We start from the raw sequence: 19,275 nt of genomic DNA, 5'->3' as shown, positions 1-19,275 counted from the left end.
TTGCCGTAGGCCCAAATTTTATTTTTAAAAATATAGGAAAATAAATTATTCGGTTCCTTTAATTTTCTGTAATTTTTTCTGTGACCATATTGGTGTAATTGTAGGGAATAAGAGGGACCCGGACCCACAAGAATAGAGTTGGAAAAACGTGTCGTGCCGTGACTCACATGTCGTGATTTTGGTCTTGTGCCGTGCTGTGTAGTGATCAAATTAATTTTTCACATGTTGTGCCGTGCCGTGACCAAAATGTCAAGGGGTAGTCACGGTACGCGAATGGTTACGCCATGGGAGTCATGCCATGCCTAAACGTGACTCGTGTGATTATTTAATCATAATTTATGTTAATTTATTCAAGATTCACATGACTACGTGCCGTGACTAGATCTTTCGCGTGTCGTGCCAAATTTTCTAAAAATGATCACTGTACACGAATAGTCACGGCACACGAATGGTCACGGCAAGGAACATGCGAGTCACGACACGTAATCGACTTGTGTGTCGTGCCATAACCGTGTTGTTCTGTGACAGAGCCGGCTTTGTCGTGCCATGTTTCCCACTCTACATAGGGACATTCCATTGCATAAAAAACTCAAATTCTTTTTCTTAAAATTTAATTTTTGCATTTCCATATACAAAAAAATTGGCCGTAGGCTACTACAAAGTAACAAGTTTTTGTCCAAACAGGTAATTATATATTTCGACCATATTCCATAACTGATAAAAAAGTAATAGCTTTCGGTTTTCTTTTATTTTTAGTAATTCGAAAAGAATGTTGGAGAAAAATAGCATGGTGTTATCTATTTTTACATGACATGAAAGGAACGAAACATTACTACGATATTTCAGAGTTTTTTTTTTTTTTTTCAACCTATGGCATTTGTTAGAAAAAAAATCCAAAAGAACCGTAGCTGTTTTACGGTTCCTTTGAAAAAAAAAAAGATGAAGAAACTCGAAGAAAACATAGAATTCTACAATTCCTTCTATATCGTCTAGAATAAATCTCCATCTTTCTCTCTCAAAGAAAATAATAAACAAATATTATTCGGTAATCCGTCTAGGATGTATATGCTATTATATATGCAATAATTAAGAGGAATCTGCATGACATCTCACCTTGTTTGGATGGAGAGTAGAGGAAGGAAAGGAGGGAAGAATAGAAGAAGATTAATATATTTAATTTTTTTATGTTTGAATAATTAATGAGGAAAAATAAATTTAATTTTCTTTCTCGTCTTAATTCTTACTTAATTAATTAAAATTTAGAAAGTTAATTAGAAATTTGATGCCTGTTGTAGATTTGTGACAAATAAATGTTGATAATAACAACATATGTAAGATATATAGTTGGATATTTGTATTATATTTTTTGAAAATATTTGCAATAATTTTTTTCCCATCTTTTACATTTCAAATTGAGAGATAAATTAACACTATTGATTATAAACATGTAAAGTTAAACATTTTCATTCCTGTAACTTTTACATCCAAATAATTTTGTCAACTAAACACAATTCGAAAAAAAAAATATATTTTTTCTTTCCATTCGTTCTCTTCCTCTACAGTGTACACTCCATCCAAACAAGGTATAAAAAACTGTTTTATGACTATTGACTAACATGATGATAGATAAATATATATTTATGTGCCAATAAACAACTATAATGCCAATCCGACCTAACTCGATCCGGTTCAATCAATGAACACACTAGTCCATATATTCCATTTTGTGTTGCTGTCAACATCCATACTATATTTATATTTGTTGCAAAAAAGTTGAAACGATTTTGACTAGAAAAAGAATCTCGTCTTTAATGATTAAGGCATTATCTATTTTATGAAAAGTAGTATTTTCAAAATTTAATATTTATATTTAAGGTGGGTTGACGATCGTTTTAATAATTTAATCCATATATCTTGCTTAAAATGTGGAGGAAATTAGGATGTTTTCGGCCGGTGTGATAGATCTTTTCCAAAATAAATTCATGAAACCACCATTGATAATAGAAAAATCATAGTAAGAGCATCTACAACGCCTTGCAAAATCAATTGCAAATGCTGACCTGGCACCGCTCCGCAATTTCATTTCTAATTTCACCGATACAGAGGTTCTCTCAAATTTGCAAGCTTTCATCGGCCCTTTCATTTCGCTCAAAATCTTCAAATCGCGCTATCTCTTGCGCTGCTCGTCGCTAACTTGAGCTGCCAGTCATCGCTCAAAATTTCCTCTCCCCTTCTCCCCTTTCCCGTCCCCGTTCCTCCGATCAGAAATGGAAACCAATCCGACCGACGAGTCGCGGTTTCTAGACCTGACGAGCTGCCAGTTGCACGATCTGGCTGACATCAACCTACCTGAAATCCTGGAAGAGATTGATCTCACCGCTAACCGTCTGACCAAGCTCGACGAGTGCATCTCTCTCCTGTCCTATCTTAAAAAGCTGTCGCTGCGTCAGAATTTGCTCACGATCAAGCTATCGAGCCCCTCACACAGTGGAATGCAATCACTGGTTTAGAGGTGAGTAGGATACTTAGCTTTTCGTTTATGCCCCTCAAAAGTTTAGTACTTTTCTTTTTCACCTCTTTCTTTTTGCTGATATCTTATAAGCGATATTGCTTTTATTGCCATTTATATGTATGATAATGGTTAACCAATATGTATTTGTTTATACCTGATGTATGTCAGTATCTATACCAGACAAAATGGTAAGTTAGAGAATTTTATCTTGTATGCTTCTGGCCAGCAATTAGTTTGATGGGCAAGCTTCAGAGTTTTATATTATGTTATTCTGGTCAGATTTTACATGTTTCAGTAAAACACAATCCAGAACAAATATTGAAAAAAGAAATCCTCAATTAAGAACCAACAAGAAGATAAAGTTAAAAGATTATTTCCCTGACCTAATTGAGTTTTGCTCGTTGTCACATTACTCGGGGGTACTAGTATACCAGTATGCTGTTGAACCTGACAAGTATTTCCAGACCACATATTTTATTTCCCCTTTTTGCCCTTTCAACAGGAGATGGTTTTGAGGGATAACAAGCTCACAAACATACCGGACATGTGCATTGCTATGGTAACGTTCATTCTGGTGAAAATAGTTTAGAAACCTCCTGATATTGGTATATCAAAGTAAATAGAACTTGCTACATAGTGTCAGCTGGTACTAATAATTCTGATGTCCAAATCCTAACTAATAACCTTGACTTAATTAACATTACCAGGTAAGGTTATCATTATAAAGGCATTAACATTAACATACCAACTAATAACCTTGACTTAATTTATTCTTGAATTTTCAACTGAATTTGCAACTTATGTTAAAAGAATATCATTGTAAAGGCTTCCATCTCAGATTTTTATATGCAGTTCTATGGAGATGCCACGGCAAGGGCGATATCAAGACCAGCAGCTCAAGTTCCAACACGGAGGATACAACAAGGATCATAGATGAAAGAGAGTGTCAGTGAAGCTGATTATGCCTTTTCAGAGATCTACATTTTATTTGCAGCAATATGAATTGTACCAGTACAACCGATGCCAATACTGGTACAAGAACATATAATGTACCAGTTGGCGTATACGTTATCAGATGCAAAGACTTTTTGATGCACCTGTCCAATACATTTTTGTTTGTTCATTAGCTAGCAGTTTGCATAGGAGGTATTGTGATTTGTGAATGTAATACTAGATCAAACATTTTCTTCTTTCTTATATGATAGGATATTGCTAGAGGTGTGATTAGTGTGGAAAAGCAACATACATAGTAGTCTTTCTCTTATTAACTTTTTAATTGTTAATTATGTAACATAATTTAAGAAGATTGTTCACATAGCCTTCATATTAAATTATCATATTAAAATTTTCTGTGTTCTTTTATATGTATTGAGAGACAGAGAGAGAAAGAGAGAGAGTGAGAGAGAGAGAGGGAGATGAGGGCTTCTGTTGTTCATCGTGGAGAGGAGAGAGAGAGATCATAGATTTGGATTTAACAGAAATTCACGCTACGGAGAAAAAGTAAAAGGTCAATCGAAAAAAATGAGATCGCTGGCGGTCAAAATGAAATTAAATCTAATTTCATGGATGTAGAGTCATTGAAATTAAAATGAATTAAAATTGCAATTCAATTGTTTGCAATTGCAAAGGCTTTCACCAATGGAGATGCTCTAACAAGATTTATGTATGGAAAATAAAATTGATTATTAGCCCTTTTCCAATTTATTTCAGAAAACAAGTATTACTTCAACAAGGATTGTAACCATACAATCCAACGAGTATATGACTGTCTATAAACTCATCTTCATATATTTTTGTGAACTTTTTTACGTATCTACACATTAAACTATTATTTTACATGAACTTAGCTAGCAATAGTAACGTTCCATTATGCTTCAAATGACGCATTCAAACTATTGAAACTAATATACTTTGCAAGCGATGTGTTTACATTAATTTTTAGTATAAAATCAAGTGGTAAAAAAAATAAAGATTTATAAGTTAATTTTAGTACATTATTTTTTTAACCGCTTGACTTTATATTAAAAGAATTTAAAATTATAAATTTTATTATGTAAACACATAATTTGTGAAGAAGATTAATTTGAACGGAACTTATCATTCAAAATCTATTCAATATATTTTCAAGATGATAACACAACATGTTGCTATATTATCAATAATACGCTGGCCAAACTTATTTTACATACTTAATCATTGAAAAACACAGTGTTTTAAAATGCGGCTGCATATGCTTATGCAGTCGGCAGCTGTGCTCAAAATGCCATGCAGTTCCTCCCCATGCAGTTTTGATTAAAAACGTAATATGCAGCGCATGTAATTAAAAGTTCATATACATTATGCAGAGTTTTATTATCCCATCCTAAATTATTGTATTTTTTATATAAAATAAGGCACACTTCATGTTGGTTATGTTGGGTTTCGGGGTAACCAAAACCCGTTTAGGCTTAAGTTGCGGAATGACAGTAGAACAAAAATTTCTACGGCCAACTTAAGCTCAGGATTAAACGGGGTATGTCAGGAAACTTTCCAAGGCGGTCCACCTTCAGTATTCCTTTGGCATCAAAACCCAATTTAATCCTTTTTACAGATCTACTCCATGATTGATTTCTAAAACTTTAATATACTTACCAATTAAATAGATTAATATAGCATATTTATACCTTGTTTCCAAATCATAGTTGGAATGCAGACCGAGCGAGTAGAGCTACATCACGGGAATGATTCTCCTCGGAGCATCAGACGTCTGATGCCTCTATCGGTTATCCACCAGGACTAACCGGAGAGCGGTTTATTTCTTTTGCCAGAAATACTATAAACCGCGGTATTATGCAAAAACACTATTTACGGGGAAAAGATGAAAACCTGTAAACACGAATTTTCAGCTACTCAGTTTCACAAATAAGCAAAACTGACATACCGTGAAATTTGAGAAAACACTATTCATCAATCCCGTAAATATACTTCACAACAACCCGCAAGATTATACGTCAACTACGTATAACTTTCTTTTCTCAACCGAAACACTATTTGGAAGAGAAACCGAGAAAGAGAGAAAATACCGATTCGTTTCGACACGAAACGATACGAGTGAATTAGTATTTTATTCTCTCCATGCACCCCTCTATTTATAGCCTCTAAAATGGTGTGAAAAGACCAAAATACCCCTATGACAAGGCATGCCGCCTAGGGGGGTGAGGTGTCATGTGGATAGGATCGATGACGTGTCATGCGGATAAGGACGAATCTGAAAAGACCCGAATGCCCTCGGCCCGAATACAAATAATATTCGTATAATTATTCTGAACAATTATATTTCTTACGGTTGTTGTTTCGGTAATTTATACAACGTGTCCTGCACATTTATAAATTAACCGGTTAACTTTTATACAACGTGTCACACACGTTTATAAATTAACCAATGTTTTTGCTTGTTATTTTTACATAACATTTATAATTTAATTATAACACGTATAATTAATTATAACCATCTTACTATTGATCATAACCAATTTATAATCAATCACAATAAGATTCTCCGATTAACTTCTATATGGTGTGACCCAATAGGATCTGTGTTATGTTGGTAAATAGAGTTAAAACTGTTTTAACTTCTATAATCATGAGCGGTATCTAGCAGTATACATCATGACCATCCAATTACACAGATGATACTATACTGTACAATATCACGATCCAGTAAACTATTTACTTGTGTCTGTTCTTCTGTCTCATAGTTATCAGATTAGTTTCAAGGTAGATGTGTGTCATCCTTGCTAACTTAATCTTTTCTTGATCTTGAGCAGATTATCAAATATAATTACTCTTGTAATTATACCGCTAGCAGATAATCTTACTCTATCAAGGGGCCCAGTGATGCTATAGCTCGTATAAAATACGAGGGACAAATAGTATTCTTGGTAAACTATCACTTCCTCAGCTAAGCTATACATATGGAAAAGCTACCGTTATGACTGTTTTTTACGGACAGCGTTAGATAACAATCACACATACATATTTCTCAGTGGGAACGATAAATACCTCATAGTGTAGAACCTGACACTGAATGAAAACATAAATGACACGGACACAATTCTATTTAATGTTTCATTCGGGGTCTGTCAAATACCATGTTCCTAGAACATGTATCTATGTGATTAAAATGACATCTCGTGTCAGGTGGTTTGTAAAACTTAACCATCTTTTAATCCACATACTAACCTTATCGCGGTAATTAGTGTTCCTGCTAATTACCTTGGTCAGTGACTTTTTAAGAGTATATATCATCTATATTATGGAGTTTCACAATTTCAGTCATGAACTCGAAATGATCCATAAATTCAATAATACTCAAGGCAACAAAATGATATATAAATAAACATTCAATTCATGAACAAAGCTTTATGATAAATTATCGTATTATTGACTTCTAGATTATTACAAACTAACAGGTTATGTGGAAATAAATTCAACTATATGAATATGAATATATATATATATATATATATATATATACGTGAATTTTTATTTTAAAATCCGCACATGTGTCCGCATACCGCTTATGCAGTATGCAGTGGCCTTCCGCATGCATGAACAAAACTGCATTTTAAAACATTGGAAAAACATATACATTTGCTTATTTTAGTTAGGCATAAATATTAAAGTAAAGATATTATCCTCCTACTTCTAGTTCGCTAACAGCCCCCCCTGCCCCAATTGTCTAATACATATGATAGTTTATGTCAAAAATCTAACTGTCTTGACCCTTCTCTCTCTCCCGATCAGCAAAAAAAAACAAAATTCGCGCTCTTCATGGGCTCCGCCTCTTCATGGGCTCCGCCTCTTCATGGCCTTCACGCCCTCCGCCTCTTCTCTTTCTCGGCGTGGTGCACCGTCGAGATCCGGCGAGAAGAGCGTGGTGCATCGTTGAGATCCGGCGCGATCCGGCACAATCTTACCTCGTCTCCGATGAGATCCGGCGGGGAGAGTGTGGTGACATATGAATACTTTATTAGTTAGATATGCATACTTCATGTTGTTAGATATGAATACTTTATATTTATATTAATTACTTATAAATACTTCTTTAGTTAGAACGAATACTTCATTAGATATGAATACTTCATTAATTAGATATGAACACAATATACTTACTATAAAAAAAAGATTTTTTTAAGTGAATTGAAGAGGTGTCTCGGAAGAGGTGTTTGATTTTGAATTATATAAATTATTTTGTACATGTGAATACCCCCCATTCCGTCTCAGAAGAGGTGTCTGATTTTGAATTGTATAAATTATTTCATCACATGACCAGATTTTTAAACATTATTTCTTAATTATAATTATTTTGAAACCGTTTCTTATTTTTTGGTATATTTTATTATTGTAACTTAAATATAAAAATAATAATTAAACTCAATTAGTTATGTCACGTGTGGTCACGATGACGTGACTATCCTCCACAATTTTAGTCACATCACGTCACGTGACAATAAATTTTGATTATATGACGTGACGTAACATGATCAAGTCACAATGTGATACTCACGTAATGTTACATTTTTTTTTCTCTAGAAACAGGAGTAGATCCATAATTTTCATCGAGAGGACAAAAGAAATAGTGAATCTATTTAAATAACTAATTAAGTGAAAATTTATAGATCTCTATACAATTTCAAATTGTCCGGAAGATAAACGACTAAGAGAAAATGTGTAATATTGCCACTATCAATTTAAGGTCAACCTTTCAAATCAAACTTGACATATTGGAGATTTTCTATAAATACTCAGATTGACTTCAGCTTATATTACTTTTGGTTATTACCAAAAGGGGAGAAATGAGATTACTGTGTATGATGTCATAGCCTCACAGGACCGAGTCCGAATCCACTGTAATTCCTCTTATTATGAAATTCCAATATCATATGGTCAAACTTTTCTGTGCACGGATCTTGAAAATGTTTTTAGAAAAGTAAGTTTTCATGCACCCATCTCGAAAAAGATCAACGATTGGGATCGAGATTACAGGATCCTGTAATTCTCGGTCCTGTAATTCTCTGAGAATTACAGCAGATTTATTTATTTTCCACGGGACCAAAATGCAAACGCAAAATAAAATGTAGCACTCTTTCGTTTTCTTAATGCAGATATTCAGACAATTATTATTATTATTTTTTTGTATGAACAAATGTTACAAATTCATTACAACTCTAAAATTATCCTTTTAAGCTTGTATCTCTTTGCAAAAGCAACATATACAACAAAATTAACCAAGCTCAAACAACTTAGGCACCAGAAGAAATAATCAAGGTGTCCGTTGTTCAAATCATCCGGTATCCATCCCGGGTTTCCATCCATGCCCGTTAAGACCGTTACAACAGTCACTATCAAGGAACTCAAATAACTGCCAAGAGAAATTGCTAGCAGTGAGAAAGATGTGCAAATGCTTTTCATTGAATCAGGGGCTTCTTCATAGAAGAACTCCAATTGAGCTATGTAACTAAACATCTCTGAACCCGCTATAATAGAATACTGCGGCAGTTGCCATGCAATGCTAATAACCTCTCCATTTCGGACACTCTCCAACCGTTTCGTCTCCATGAAGGCAGCTAATGCCATTGTCAATATCATCAGAAAGTAACCTATCCCAATCCTTTGTAATTTTGTGGGTTCAGTAGTCAAATTTGGTACAATGAGCTTATTGTAAACTAGTACCAAAACCATTACACATGAAACTTCAAAGGAGGATAGAGATGCCGATGGAATGGAGATGGACATGAATTTGTTGTCCATGGTTGTGCCTTGTTGTATAAAGGTTGTCCACATTTGGAAATATGCAGCCGAGTAGACTATGCCACATGCCCAAATTGGAAGGAGTCGGAGCAGTATTTTGAACTCCTCGACTTGGGTTACAGTACAAACATTTGGAGGTTTCTTTGAATTTTCGGCATCTGAATCCAATAGAATAGCTGCTTTGTCTAAGAACCTAAAAGTAAAAATGAGAAAATTTTCTAAGCAAACAGTCAAATACAGGCCTTTTTAGCTAAATTTGGGCATAGCCAAGTTTTATCATTTATTTTAAGACTGATCATTTTGCTTTACAGTAATACAAAGACCTAAAAGAACCTTATTGAACCTTTTTTCCTTTATACAAAATATACCAATATATAATAATAAAATTTGCAAACTGCAGAGATACACGAGTACCTGAATTCATCGGTATGTTCGAGTTTCAAACAATTGATATCATTCTCATACAGGAGAGAAGTATCAATCGGTAGCTCCATGTTCACATTCTTCAAAAAGCAAACAAAGACATGAAACAAGCTCTTTAATGGACTCCCACTTGGCAATTTCAGTCGGTATGTTGGTGTACCTAACAAAAATCCACCAAATGCAATTGCAATGCAAAGAGTCGAGATACCGAATCCAAGAGCCCAGCTTATGTTATCCTGTATCCATATGATGAAAATGCCAGAACTGATAACCCCAAAATCTATGCACAAATAGAACCAGCTGAAGAATTGTTGTTTCTTCTCTCTCTCTCTAGGGTTTCTGTCATCAAACTGATCTGCACCGAATGGAAGCAAAGATGATCGAATGCCTCCACTACCAAAATGCAACAAGATACAATCCCAGGAAGAAAAAAATGTTGTTTAATTCATTTGTCGAATCACACGGGTTTACATTGCACACGACCTGGTGTTCTATTAAGAGAGCAGAGAGTGTGACAAGTATCGTTCCCTGTAGATACACAAGGAAATAAGCAGGATATATCAAGCACGCAAATAAGCAAATAAAAAATACTTATTGGTCCCATTTGCACTTGACATCTCGGTAATCTGTAATATTTTCAATTGATAAGCTGAAGGTGGTGTAAGACTTGGATATGTACTGAAAATGGTCATTAATACTCTGTAAAATTAACCAGCTTTTTCTTGTCAATCTGTTGAGGAACTGGTACATACAAACCAGTATTGTACCTGAATTATGTGTACCAAACTGATACTACATCAGAAAAATAAATCAATTTAGTATCTTTGCCTAAATTACTATACAAATCTATAGACATCAATTGCATACTGATTGCTGATTTCTACCTATCACTTAAATTAATATGTATAGAGAGAAAAAATGGATACAATAGCAGGAGACATATTAACAGAGGAGCAAATTCAAGAAATAACAAATATGAGGCGCATTCAATCTGTTATATGAAAATAGATATGAAATGAGGAGCAGATATTCCTGTAATTGCATATATAAAAGTTTTACGGCTATAGTAGGAGGTACTTTCGAGATATGGAACAAACAAGGATAAGATAAAGTAGGGATAGGTTTGGTATTTTTCAAAGAAATGAGGAGAGGCTCAATCTGATATTGTTTTTAATACTTTGTCGCAAGGGTATTAGAGATCCTCCATATTTGAAAGTATATAAGTTATTCTTTTAGATATCCTAGGGGCATATGTAAAGATTGACTGATTTAAAGAGACATGATATGACATACAATTAGGTATAAAACAAGGGACAATAAAACAGTCTTGTATTTTCCCAAATATGTGTCTGCTATGACAGCTCCTACAATTGGCACAAAGTAGCTAGCACCATACCAAGTGGTCACATTAGTTGCATTTGAAGCATTACTTCCATGTAGAACAGTTTGCAGGTACACGACCAAGTTTGTCGCCACGCCATTAGAAGCAGTGCTGTCCAAGCACTCAAATCCTACACATGCATTTATGAGAACGTCAGAGCATTCATCGTTTGATTATTCAATTATATTAATCAGAGAACACATGTCAGTTACTGGCTGTTAGAAATACACCAGGGTTTGACTACAAGGTACCTCATTTTAATCCAATTTCTGATCCTTCTCTAATATAAGAATCACTGCATTACTGCATATTGTTTACATAGTGATTTAAGTACACATGAGAAGAACAATATGCCTAAGCTAGAATACTGGTAAGTTTTATATTTTTAATTAATACTTTATTTGATAATATGCACGAGCACCACAAATAGTGTAACCTTTGAACATTTTTGTCTTAAAATATCTACCACCGATGAGTTCCTGATAATTATTGAGACGTAGCATCACTCTACTAGAGGTTTGTTACTATATAATTTTTTTTCCCTAATAAAGCATAGCTGTAATTTGTTGAAGTGTGCAAGAAAAAGCCAAGGTTAGAACCTAAAATGATTGCCCGTGCTCTTGGGTCAGCTTGCTCATCTTCCAAAAGTTGTTCTTCATATGCAACTGTTGTCATGTCCTCCTTTTGGTTTCCAGAGCTGTCACCCTAAAAAAAAAGGAAGGCCTTATATGTATCATTATTACACCTATTTATGTATAAGACATTCATTTGCAAGCGCCATTGGTAACTATATATAGTAATACAGTAGCCAATTTAAAATGTTTGATGAAGTTCTGCCTCTTTTTTCTTTACTGAGAGTATAGTTAAAAGGCTAGTTAGATTTACCAGATAAAGATAATTATGTATATAATGACCTTAAAAGTTACCAACTGAGATGTAGGTACTATTTTCTTGCAAACAAAAATATCATTTTTGCTACCATCTTATAATATCATGGTGTTGAGGCCTCAGTATGGTTGTGAACACACTGAGCTTCAACCACCACTAAAATAAAGATTTATTTACACCTTGTTTGGATGGAGAGTAGAGGAAGGAAGAGGAGGTGATCGAAGAATAAAATGGAATAAAAATGAAGATTAACATATTTAATCTCTTTATGTTTGAATGATTAGTGAGAGAAAATAAATTTAATTTTTCTTTTCATCTTATTTCTTGTTTGGTTGATTAAAATTTAGAAGATTAATGAGAAATTTAGTGGTTGTTGTAGGATTGAGATAAAAAAATTGTATAAGAATTATATAGGTAAGTTATAGGGTTAGATATTTGTGTTATTTTTTCTAAAAATATTTGTAACAAAATTTCTTTTCATCCGTTGCACTTCAAATTGGCAAGAAAATCGATTATATTAATTACAATGATGCAATGTTAAACTTTTCATCTCCTGTACTCTTCATATCCGATATAATTTTGTTAACCAAACACGATTCGACGAAAAGTTTTATTTTCTTTCCATTCCCTCACTTCCTCTACTCTCCATCCAAACAAGGTGTTAGTGATGTTAAAACTATATATGAATATGTTCAGCTTTTAATTTTTATTTGAATACAAAATCCCGGTCTGACTTGACCTGAGTAGAGAATGACAGCAACTTGCAGAAATAAAAATAAAAAATGAAAAAAATATTGACAAAGCAACATCCTCTACGGAAGAGATCGAGGGTCGAAATCCAGTACCTGGTCGCTGGGTCTATTTTAAGAAAAAGGAAGGAAACAAGCATTTTTTTAAATTGACAAAAAGTCAAGAAGCGTCGGTGAGTAGCTCAACTATCGAAAAGTTAAAACTGGAAAGGAAGTAACCGATCTCTTCTCCATTTATTAACAGAAAGGAAAATCCCTCAATCCATGGGGTCTGAAAGAGGAGACCATTGGTCCGGCCTGTTCATATCCAGTCCGCTTAGAAATGGACATTACTGGGCTTTCCTCAGGCAAATGATATGAAAATGAGGGTAAAGATTTTACAAAACAGTTTTGACTTCATAAAGCGCACTAACTATATGCTGTGCTGTTTTGATTCTGTTATATATGCCCTGTATGAAGCAAAAACTAATCTGTTAAAGTGGAGGGATCTCTTTTGAGAGTTGTCCGGTTTGTGGGCCTCTTTGGGCCGATACGCCTTGAGGTTTGAGAGGTCTCTAATGAAAATGGTTTGAAAAAAATGACAGGTAAATGAGAATATGAGATGCGATTTTTTAAAATAAAATAAAATTTAAATATTTTAACGGAACAAGTTGGATTTGATTTTTATGAATCGGTGGAGACAACTACTATGCTTACTGTACATGTTTATAAAAATAAAATTCAATCTGCTTGTTTCATTGAAATATTTAAATTTGATTCTATTTAAAAAAAAAAAAAATCATGAGATGCCTTATGCCCACTTTTCTTTTTTAGAAAAAAGAGAGAAAAATTTGCATAAAAATTTAGCTTTATATTTGTTGTGTCGTCGTTCTTTCTCGTTTCTATTGCGGTCTTGACGAATTTCTTAACCTGGTGCGAGCAACATGCCACATAATGAAAATATATTTAGCACAAGAAATAGAGAAGACGAGCACCTGAATTAGCAAATATGTGGCTTCTTCATTCTTCATGATCACTGATAGCAAGCAATCATTCCCTTTCTCATCAATATTTCCAGAGCTCCATTTTAGACATTTTTCCGTATTTCTTTTGTATTCACCTTGCTTAGAGAAACTGATAAATGCGCCTCCGAAAGGCAAAATTGTTACCAAGAAGTTTGTCTCTGAGCAGTAAGCGGAGAAAGTGGAGAGGGTTGAATAAGAATCGGAAGGAAAAAAAAGGTAATGGGTAAGTGGAGAAGGCGTTGAGGCCTCAATATGGTTGTGACGTGTGAACACGCTGAGCTTCAGCCACTACTTAAATAAAGATTCTTTTAGTGATGTTAAAACTATATATGAATATGTTCAACTTTAATGTTTATTTGCATACAAAATCCCGTCTGACCTGATCTGAGTAGAGAATAACAGCAACTTGCAGAAATAAAAATATAAAATATAAAAAATATTGACAAAGTAACACCCTCTACATCAGGGGCGGACCCACATGGTCTGGGAGTTGGGAGGCTGCTCTCCCTGGATTTTGAATTTTAGTAGAAATTGAAATGTTCTGATCGATTTTGTCTCTCTGGAAATTTTTTTGCCACTATGTTTAATTTGTAATTTGAATTAAATTTAGAATTAAAATAAAAATAAAAATTTTAAATTATGATTAATAATTAGAATTATAGATTAAAGAATAAAAAATTACAAGTTAAAGGATTAAAAAGTATAAATTAAAGCGTTATTTTGTATCTTATTAGTTATTTAAATTCAATTCAATATATATTTTTTTTTCCTCCTTAACGAAAATTCTGAATCACCCGTTCAGAGATCGAGGATTTTTTTTTAAATAGAATTAATGAAAATTGTTTCGTTGAAACAAGCCTTGTTTGGTTTGATTTTTCAAAATTAGTCTCCATCGATCCCTAGGATCGGTGGAGCAAAAAAAATCAATTCTACACAGGTCCTAGGGACCGGTGCAGCCTCTTTTGCACCTGCCACACATGGCTGCATGAAAAGCCACAAATTAACCCTACACCGGTCTTAGGGACCGGTGGAGCCTCAAAATCGTCCCTGCACCGTTCCTGCGGATCAGTGATGTATTTAGGTTTAGGGCTTTTTCTCTTAAAATTGTCCCTGCACCTCAAAATCGTCCCTGCACCGTTCTTTTTCTCTTAAACAATTCCAAAATTTTGAAACAATTGGATTGAGAAATAATTGAATATATTGAGAGAATAAATTAAAAAAAACGAGTTTAAAGAGCCATGGCTGCTGGAAGGAAGAAGAGGAAGTAAGAAGGAGAAGAAAAAAAATCCGTTGGGTCCTTAAATTGCATAAAAGATCTCCACCGATCTAGTGTAGCCCAAACTTCCACCGATCTGTAGGGCCGGTGAGCTCAATGTTGGATCTTCTGTGGGAACATTCTACCGGGTGCAAAAACGGCTAAAAAATGCTCCACCGGTCCCTAGGACCGGTGTGGGATGGTTTTTTTTTGTCTACACCGATCCCTAGGATCGGTGAAGGCTATTTTACGAAAAATATTTTCTTCCTGGCTTGTTCTGTTTAATTATTTTACAGTAATTCTATTTAAAAAAAAAAACTGGATATCGAGAGTCGAAATCCAGTACCTGGTCGCTGTCGCTGGGTCTATTTTAAGAAAAAGAAAAGAAACAAGCATTTCTTTAAATTGACAAAAAGTCAAGAAGCGTCGGTGAGTAGCTCAACTATCGAAAAGTTAAGACTGGAAAGGAAGTAACCGATCTCTTCTCCATTCATTAACAGAAAGGAAAATCGGATAGTGATATTCACACAACAAATTTGTTTAATGACACAACATTATTTAAAATTTTAATTTAATAGACAAATTTACCCTTCAATTAAATCCTCTCAAACATTTAATCATCTTTTCTTAATTATTTTGCAATATTAATTTCCTTAACAGACAATCCCATATAGGAAACAAATATCTTGTACAATTAATGTCTCTATTATATCAGTTAATTTTTTTAATGGGAACAGAAATATTCTCGTAGCTATGATAAGAAGCAATTAGTAAATCCTTCTACTTTTTTGTTATTTTGTTGGAAATTTAATGTATATCAAACCTTTTATTTTATATATCATGATAAAAAAAGTTTTTTTATTTACAAGTTCATTATATATGGTAATTACAAACATCAAGATAATGTACTAACCAATTAACCATATATTAAAAGTTTTTCAAAAACAAAACAATCTACTAAGCTAAAAGAAACAAATTAAGCCATTTGTAAAAACAAATTAAGCCATTTGTAAAAACAAAAGCTTTTTCATAATCAAATTAAAAAATATTTTGTTTAAAATTTCCTTTCATTTAATTTCAAGGAATTAAAGAAGAAAAAAAATAAAATTAATCTTTAATTTCTACTTTGGCTGGCAATTTAAGTTTATAATGACTAATTTTATAGAAAAACATGCCAAAAGAAAACACATATAAGTTTGAATTTTTCTCTTATATGCTAAAAACAAATGCAGACAAATTTGAATTTTCTTACTATAGTGAGTTGTTTTCTTTTTCAAAAGATTCTACAAACTTGCTAATTAAAGAAGCAAAATAAATGGAAATAAGGAAAATAAATGAGGGTAAAGTTGTCCATTAATTAGAACTTTTGAATTATTTTGTGCTGATAACAATAAGTTTAGTGTCAATATCTTTTTTTGAAAATTTGGTAGTAGCTACCAAGGTTCGTGAGGGAGAATCGAACTTTCAATCTTTGAGTATAACAACTCTAGAACGTTTTCCTAGCCAATTGTACTACCTCCCCTTTGTCGTCAATATCAGCACCCGGAAAATCCCTCAATCCATGGGGTCTGAGAGAGGAGACCATTTCTGGCCTGTTCATATCCAGTCCTCTTAGAAATGGACATTACTGGGCTTTCCTCAGGCAAATGATATGAAAATGAGGGTAAAGATTTTACAAAACAGTTTTGACTTCATAAAGCGCACTAACTATATGCTGTGCTGTTTTGATTCTGTTATATATGCCCTGTATGAAGCAAAAACTAATCTGTTAAAGTGGAGGGATCTCTTTTGAGAGTTGTCCGGTTTGTGGGCCTCTTTGGGCCGATACGCCTTGAGGTTTGAGAGGTCTCTAATAAGTTTAGTGTCAATATCAGTACCCGGAAAATCCCTCAATCCATGGGGTCTGAGAGAGGAGACCATTTCTGGCCTGTTCATATCCAGTCCTCTTAGAAATGGACATTACTGGGCTTTCCTCAGGCCTATGATATGAAAATGAGGGTAAAGATTTTACAGAGTAGTTTTGACTTTATGAAGCGCACTAACCACATGCAGTATGTTTTTTATTCTATTATTTATGCCATGTTTGAAGCCAAAACTACTCGGTTAAAGTGGAGGGATCTCTTTTGAGAGTTGTCCGGTTTGTGGGCCTCTTTAGGCCGATACGCCGAGGTTTGAATTTTGAGAGGTCTCTAATGAAAATGGTTTGAAAAAAAATGACAGGTAAATGAGAATGCTATTTCTTTTTGTAAAATAGAATCAAATTAAAATATTTCAACGGAGATTCGGTTCCCAAATGTTTACCAAGAGAGTTTGGTCAATATAAGCTCATAATTTGTTGAATTGACTTCAAACGACAAAGTTAAATTATTGAAACTCATCTACTTCATGAGTGATGTGTGTACATGTAAAATTTTCAAAATTTTGAACTCACTTAGTATAAAATTGAGATGTCAAAATAAATGAAAAATGAATGCATAGAAATGGCTTATAAAACTTTGCTTTTTTATCATTTTTTTATTGCTTGACTTTGTACTAAATAATTTGAAATTTTCAAAATATTGCATCTACGCGCATCACTCGTGAAGTATGTCAGTTTCAACTATTTGAATTTGTCATTTGAAGCCAATTTGATAGATTTTAGAGTTGTGCTCACCAAGCCATTTGGTGAGCATAGCACACACTAGCTTCACTCATTTTATAAAGTAATATGATTATCAATTTTGATTTTGATTTATGGAAGATCAAAGGATGGAAAATTCAAAAGTTTATCGTGATTTATTTTCATCATAATTTTTTTTCACTCTTTGATTTTGTACGAAACGAACTCAGATTTCTATGAAAATTTTTAGGTAAATACATTACTTAAGAAATAAGACAAGATCAACAATTCATTATCTTTTAAATATTTAAATTTTGAATTATTTATTAAAAAAGAGTTGTGATTTGCGAGATACCAAAATTAATATTACTCGAACTTTATTTTGAAAGAATTAAAATGTCAAATTAAGTTGTAAAATAAACCAATTTTTATAGTAAAAGAGTTTGTATTTAGAACCTTATTTTTTAAGTAAAGATTGGATGAAGGTTAATCCATCAAACTATTTATTATTCACAAGAGATTCTCCATTTTAATTTCAAACTTGTGACTTTTTACACAGTTGTTATTTGCATTTATATTTATGAGAAAAATATCTCGACTTTCTGCTTTCGATAGAGATCTGACACGAGTACTTGTCTCTTCTTTTCTATTTGATTTAGTGTCTTGCTTCCTTATATTTTATCTTTTGTGTTATATGAGCTGAGCCACCATTAATAGTGAAATTTGAATTTTCAGAAAATTTAGGTTGATTGAAATGCATCAATTGAGTAGGAATTTTGTGAAATTGACGATGTTAGACTAGATGTATCTAGAAATTATTTATGCTGGTATCAGTTTGGTACCATTCATAGTCAGTACAATACAAAGCTTCATGGCAGAACTTGTGTTAGCTTTTAGCACAGATGGAAAGAAAGAAAAACAATAAAAAAGAGAAAAGAGGAATTTTGGGCCTTGGCACTTGTTGGGTTTAAAATAAGGAAAAGAAAAATAAAAACAATCACTATACCTACGCTTATAATTGGGTTTTAGAGTGTGCTTCAAAATTAGAGAGGAAACAAATTAATAAGAGAAGGAAGGGGACAGCGATGGAGGAGGCGAATCCTCCAAACAGTCAAAACTTACACTCCAATTTAGAAGTAATAAATTTTGCCAAAATCTACGTAACACTCTCCTCCGAACATTACTCATTCCCTTCCATTCCCATTCGCTCCTTGATTCTCTCTTTCTGGAGCAGATGAGCTCGTCTGGTCAACCCTGATTTCGCGAGCTCTCACCTTCGCATAGTGAATTTGTTGTTCCCTCCCTCCGCATCCCCCGTCTGGAGCACAGTCTTAAGCTTCATGGAACACATTAATTAATGGGGGGAATTTCATGTATCCCCCTCAAAAACTTCAATATTACATATTTCTCCCCTCAAAAGTTTGTAATTACATATTTCCCCCTCAAAATTACAAAAACTCACATATTTACCCATAATTAATTTTATAATATATTAAATATTTCTAAAAATAATTAAATATAATATTTGAGACTCTATAGACCATTATACCCTTATTTTAGCCATTTCTCATTCTCACCATGGTTCTTTCTCTCTGTTGTTGTGCCTGCCAAATGCTCAACTCTCCTGCCAAAATGTCCACAGCTTGCACCATCCTCTCTTTGGCCACAGCAC

The 19,275-nt window shown here is 33.6% G+C and overlaps 1 pseudogene across 1 annotated transcript; it reads right to left on the bottom strand.

The window, feature by feature from the left end:
* Positions 1–8,683: 8,683 nt before the first annotated feature.
* Positions 8,684–13,941, bottom strand: LOC144557719 (protein NRT1/ PTR FAMILY 8.3-like; annotated as a pseudogene). Its single transcript, XR_013512767.1, has 5 exons — positions 13,720–13,941; positions 11,708–11,813; positions 11,021–11,238; positions 9,719–10,255; positions 8,684–9,497 (listed from the first exon to the last, which is right to left on the bottom strand). The product of XR_013512767.1 is annotated as a protein NRT1/ PTR FAMILY 8.3-like (transcript).
* Between the last annotated feature and the right edge of the window lie 5,334 nt (positions 13,942–19,275).

Source organism: Carex rostrata, chromosome 8 (assembly GCF_964058835.1).
Source record: "Carex rostrata chromosome 8, lpCarRost1.2, whole genome shotgun sequence".
In the NCBI taxonomy this organism is placed as follows: Eukaryota; Viridiplantae; Streptophyta; class Magnoliopsida; order Poales; family Cyperaceae; genus Carex; species Carex rostrata.
This window is presented reverse-complemented; position numbering and strand designations above follow the sequence as displayed.